Source organism: Austrofundulus limnaeus, unplaced genomic scaffold, assembly GCF_001266775.1.
Source record: "Austrofundulus limnaeus strain Quisiro unplaced genomic scaffold, Austrofundulus_limnaeus-1.0 Scaffold1604, whole genome shotgun sequence".
NCBI lineage: Eukaryota > Metazoa > Chordata > Actinopteri > Cyprinodontiformes > Rivulidae > Austrofundulus > Austrofundulus limnaeus.
Genome location: NW_013954006.1, coordinates 58,141 through 64,600, shown reverse-complemented (window position 1 = coordinate 64,600; position 6,460 = coordinate 58,141).

Genomic DNA, 6,460 nt, shown 5'->3' with positions numbered 1-6,460 from the left:
TAAATGTTCAGATAATAAACTAAAATTTCTTAAATATTTATCACAAATAGGGCTGGGCGGAATAGGGTTCCGATTTTTTTTCATTCCAAATTTGATTTTCGATTTTAATCGGTTTTGTTTTCCCACTTGACGGAGTGCCTCTGTTTCAGGTGTTGGAACAAATTTGTTGTACTCCTGTTTTTTGCACCAAGAGTCTTCAAGCAGATTTTGCAGTGAGGTGTTTGTTGCTCCAAGTCGAGGTTGTGAAACCTAACCAGTTCCAGAAAACTGAAGAAACGCTGCTTTTTTGAGAGGTAGATCATCTTTGCTAGCTGCCATATTGTCTTGTCGTGTACCAAGCGTTTTGAAGGACAGGTGGGGTGACCTCTGAACTACAGAAGCCCCACAGAGTGGCAAATTCAAATTAATCGATTAAATCGATTTTTCGCCCAACCCTAATCTCAAATATTCTGAAAAAAAAAAAACAATAAAAATGTAAACATAAAACAGGTGTCACTCAAAGAGTGCTTTAATCTGAACAAAATCCTGTTTATTTGTTTTATTTTGCAAGTTGAACTCCAGGAACACAAACGACATGATAAAAATAGGAATTATTCCCATTTCTGTGTGCTCGGTGTTCGGTCGGTGTTCTTCAGAAGAAGAAGCCAACATTACTGACATGCCAGCCGAGGAGTCCACGCTACATTCCAGTGATGCCCTCATCTTATATTACTGTGTTTTTTTACATATCAGGCCTCCGGTCAACCCTTTAACCCTGASCACAGGCGGTGAGGTAATACAGAAGCATCAACAACACCAGACAAACTGAGCGTGGAGCGTCGAACTAAACTGCAGCGAGGAAATAAACACCACAGAAAGAGTGTCCTCCAACCACAAACACCTCACATTTAGTCATCAGATTGTGAACGTTTAAAGGCAAAGAGTGGAAATAAAAAATATCAAAGCCAAACCAAAGAACTGTAGGGGTTTACATGACAAATGCCCCTGGATTCAAAGAAAACTGCACTCAGGATGACAAACAGGCAATAAGCTGCAGGAACTGGGCAGCTTTAATGTCGCTGTATTTCACACCGAGCTGCAGAGAACCACAAACAAACAAAAAAAAAAACACAGCTCTGAACGCCATCAGGGTTTGTTTCAGGGCCATTTAAAATGACATTTTAATGCTTTTAATCCCTCATTTCTGCAATTTAAATAACAAGGTCACGATCTAAGGACAAACTGCAGGTTGCACAGTTGGCTGCTTTGATTAAAAAACACCTCTGAAGTTCTGACCTCTGAAGTCATGCGTCGGTCAAGCTGACCTCTGCTGACATTCCTGCTGCTACACCTTCAGACTGGGAGGAAAAATGATGAAACTGAAGTTTATCAGCCCACAAACCGGATAATAAATAATGTACTTATTTTAAATGGCATGTGCAGACAATCACTTTCTGAAAAAAGTATAAATTTTACTAAATTTTCACCTGTTGATTTAATAAATAAATGCCATGTTGAGGTCACAGAAATCTTGTGACCACAGTATTGTTTTTTTTTTCTTGACAGATTCAATGCAGCAGATAAATTTTTGTGAACTTTGATTTTTTTACAGTTTGTGTCTCTTTGAGAGATCTGAGTCTGGACAAACCTAATTTTTATTTTGATTTTTTTAAAGGTTTTCTCAAAAGATAATGAGACATGGAATTGAAATAAATAAAATGTGGAGGCACAAACATGAACTAATAAAAAAGTCACATCGAACAGGCTAGCGACTAGCATGGAAGCTGGCATTAGCATTGAAGAGGCTATCGACTAGCATGGATAAGCTGGCATTCGGATTGAAGAGGCTACCGACTAGTATGGATAGGCTTGTGTTAGCATCGAAGAGGCTACCGACTAGCATGGAAAACCTGACATTAGCATCGAAGAGGCTAGCGACTAGCATGGATAAGCTGGCATTAGCATCGAAGAGGCTACCGACTAACATGGATAGGCTTGTGTTAACATCGAAGAGGCTAGCGACTAGCATGGATAAGCTGGCATTAGCATTGAAGAGGCTATCGACTAGCATGGATAAGCTGGCATTAGGATTGAAGAGGCTACCGACTAGTATGGATAGGCTTGTGTTAGCATCAAAGAGGCTACTGACTAACATGGATAGGCTTGTGTTAACATCGAAGAGGCTAGCGACTAGCATGGAAAACCTGACATTAGCATCGAAGAGGCTAGCGACTAGCATGGATAAGCTGGCATTAGCATCGAAGAGGCTACTGACTAACATGGATAGGCTTGTGTTAACATCGAAGAGGCTAGCGACTAGCATGGATAAGCTGGCATTAGCATCGAAGAGGCTAGCGACTAACATGGATAGGCTTGTGTTAACATCGAAGAGGCTAGCGACTAGCATGGATAAGCTGGCATTAGCATGGAAGAGGCTAGCGACTAGCATGGATAGGCTTGTGTTAGCATCGAAGAGGCTACCGACTAGCATGGATAAGCTGGCATTAGCATCGAAGAGGCTAGCGACTAGCATGGATAAGCTGGCATTAGCATCGAATAGGCTACTGACTAGCATGGATAGGCTTGTGTTAGCATCGAAGAGGCTACCGACTAGCATGGATAGGCTTGTGTTAGCATTGAAGAGGCTACCGACTAGCATGGATAAGCTGGCATTAGCATCAAAGAGGCTAGTGACTAGCATGGATAGGCTGGCGTTAGCATCGAAGAGTCTAGTGACTAGCATGCCTAGTCTGCTCACCTACTTTATTAGAGGCAAATGTTTTTGAAAAAAGGAAACTTTTTCTACAAAAATGGACATGCACTGACAGGTGTTCCTTAGCCAGAATTTATTGTTCAACATGACGTCAAGCATCACTGTTAAACATAAAACGTTTGTTACATTTTTATGATTAAACTCGAGGTKTTGAGTAGCTGAAAAGGTTTCAGTCATGTAAGAAGGATATTCCAAATATAACCATGAAAAGACACGGATACATTGGGTCCATCAGGCGAGCTGTTAGATTGTAAMCCTGTCTGACTCCGTGTTCTCACTGCTCACTGACGTTGTTTGTTTCTTTAGTGCAAACTGCAGGACAATCTTTAAATCTTCTAATAAGACAATCAATTTAACCTGCAAAGTCTTATGAATTTTTACTCTCATCGTTTGTATGGGCTACAGTTTAATGTTTGACCAGTCTCACCAGTTTTACAAGAAACATTCAAGCAGCCTTTGTGTAAAACTTAAAACCTGAAATGGTTTTGTTCTGCTGAGGCCGACTGTAATTACTGCTGACAGCAAACAAAGATTTAAAGTTCCTGCAAACTTTAAACCAGCAGAGAAGCAGTCATGAAGTTATGGTTAGTTATGTACCTACTGGAGATTTGTGTTGGGGTTAAAGAAACAGTCATTGTAAAAAGATCAATGAATACATTTTCTGGTTGAGGATGCGACCCTGAACAATCCTGGAATGATGGGCGGAGGAAAGTCTAGCATCAAAAGACGTGACGATGAAGGAGAGCAGAGAGGTTGTGAGACCATGAGGGTTTGTGCCACAGAGTGCGGGTGCATTCACACCAGCCTTGTTTAGTCCACTTTAATCCAACAGTAGCTGTGTTTCCATTGCAAATGTGCGCAAAACTTTGTTGATATTCTGTTAATGTAAAAAAAAACACTTTCACAACTGCGGTGTTTCCATTAAGTAAGAAATGCTATTAATGTCACACGTGAATATGTTTGTTCTCGCGATACTTCATTGCAAACATGGCAGCCATGGATGTAAACACATAGCATGTTGCTACCACGACACTAGCGCTCATCATCAGAGGAGACGTCAGCGTCTTTTATCGAGGCTTTCCAGAGACAAGTCCCTACTTGGGAGCGGCTACGTATGCTGTGTTTTTGGGAAATTGTAATCGGTGAGTTTACTATTTTATACTACTTCTGTGATATTACTACTACTCACTTCCTGTTATCTTCTTTGTCGTCTTTTTCGCCAGTAGAAACAGCCGGTTGTCGATCACGTGACTCCCGTGATGCGAAAAAAGTGTTTCCATTGCAGTTTTGCGAAAAACACCAATTTAGAAACAGCCGAAGAACCACCTCATCCTAGCTCAAAAAAAAAAATTGTCGAAAAGCGTAATTTTCATCGAAATTGACGTGTTTCCATTGAGCAAATTTATTTTCGAAATTCTAATTTGCGCATTTTCATGGTCAATGGAAACACAGCTATTGATGTTTTAATAGCCCAGGAACAATTAAACCAAGGAGAGATATATATCTGAGCATCGTCGGCATACGGTTGARTTTGAGTCCACGGTGAGAGGTGACATGACTGAGGGCAAGCTAACGGTAAACATTTCTAATCACTTATTGGACAGACGGGGGTTTTTTACAGGGAGTGTAATTGTGCATCGATTAATTTGAGCTTGGCTGTAAATTACATAAACGRCCGTGTCAGAGGTTAGAAAAAGTTATTGACTCAAATTTTAATTTAAAGATAAACATCACGAACAAGGCGGCTTCTTATTTCTTCTCTTGCATCGTTTTAATGCTCTTGTCCCTCACAGAAACCTGTTACTGAGTCCTTCCCTCATCCTAAAAAGACATCGGGATGATGAGTGTGCTGATTTATAACAGCACTTAGTCTAAGGCGACCGGGTTCTCTCACACTTAGCTGAGAAATTTCATTACTTGCTTGGGTAATCTGGTGAAAAGCTGCAGGAACAAATGTGCTGGAATTTTAATCTGAGTGTATTAATTCATCCTTGTTCTGGCATTTACCAACGTACTCGTCTTCCTCCTCTGTCTCTGTGCCAGCGGGYCGAACTTCACCTTTGACCTGCTTCATGCAGAGGTTCAGACGGATCATCTGTTAAACCACTCATACTGTAAACTGCTGCATCCAAACACCGTGGAGCTGCACAGCTGTCGCACACGTAAAACTCAAACAGCTGTTCTTGTTGCTGTTCTTCAAATGTCTCATTTTTATTTTCAAAAACATAAATTGGTTCAAAGTTCAAATGTATAAAAATCTATATGGTTATGATATTTGGATCAAAAATGGTTAATCAATCTTAACAAAAAGGCCTAAATGTACAAGTCTTAACCACTAAGTTGAAACAGAAATTATATGTTTATTCAAAAAATAAATCCAATCTGACATCTTCTTTTTCAAATATCTATCTTCATGCCATTATACTCTCAACCATGTCAAACTGTTTACCTGTTTGTTCTCTTACAACAAATGAAATCTTAGAACCCATAGTTAGGCTCTACAACAGGGCCTACAAAATTCATGAAAAACTTCCTGGTTGGACTCATCACTGTACTGTTCTTTCATTGTCTGAACCCTTGACTTTTCAGAATTATGTTTTGTATAGTGGTATTAATTTATATTTTCAGATCTTCCAAGGTGACAATTATGGAACTCTCTGTGCATTGTTGCCCAAATCAAATTCTGGAAGTGGTCATTCAACTAGATCTGTTACAAAAGGACAACTGATATTACCAACTTTTAAAAACTGTTAGGTCTTTCTTCTATGTTTATACTAAAGCATGGAATGACATTCCTCAAAACATAAAGTCCATTTCAAAACTACAGCCCTTTAAGAAGAATCTTGTCTGCCATCTGCTGGACACTTTTGTTGTGCTCATATTTAGACATCCTATTTTGCAAATGCTGCCTTCCTGGTATGCTTGTTTGTCTTTGTGTCTATGGTGTATAAGGATGTGCTTGTGATGCTGTAATTCTGAGTGTTTATGTGCTGCAGAACAGGAACCTGCTGTAAAACAGCAATTATGCTGAGTCAGGCTTGATTTTTARTAATCTTTTCCTGTTAAATAAATAAATCAAATCAAATGTGTTGAAGATATTCATTTTATGGGGTGCCAAGTGTAAAAAGACATGTTAAAAAATGTCACTAACATATTTCTCATTATTTAGCTCACTTTTTGAGTGTTATTTTGTTTTGTAAGCTCGCTGTTCTAACATTTAGCTAATTGTTACTAAATGTTAAATTTAAATGTTAAAAAATATATTTAAATATTAAATCCTAAATGGAAAATTTTAAATCTAAATAAAAAAGTTAAACCTTAAATTTTGAAGTTAAATGTTGAAGTTCACATTTAGGTATTTTGGAATGGAACGCAGCCTTTGCTGTTGGTGCTCGGCTCATGTTATGATGTCATCATCCTGAGACAATAGCAACCGCTAGCTCCATTGCAGCTAAAGCTTCCCTAAAAGACATCAAACTGCTGGGCCACAGGGACCACCCATATTGTCTTTTATTAACACATTCTGAGTTTAGATTTTAAATATTATCTCCAGGAGYGTTAGCAGCAGCTAGCGGTGGCTTGCAGTGGCCATTGGTGATGTTTGTCACAGGATGATGACATCATCCTAGTTATCTGACACTAACTTCCACTAACACTGCTAAAAATAATATTTAAAATCTAAGTTCACCACCGCAGACACCAGCAATT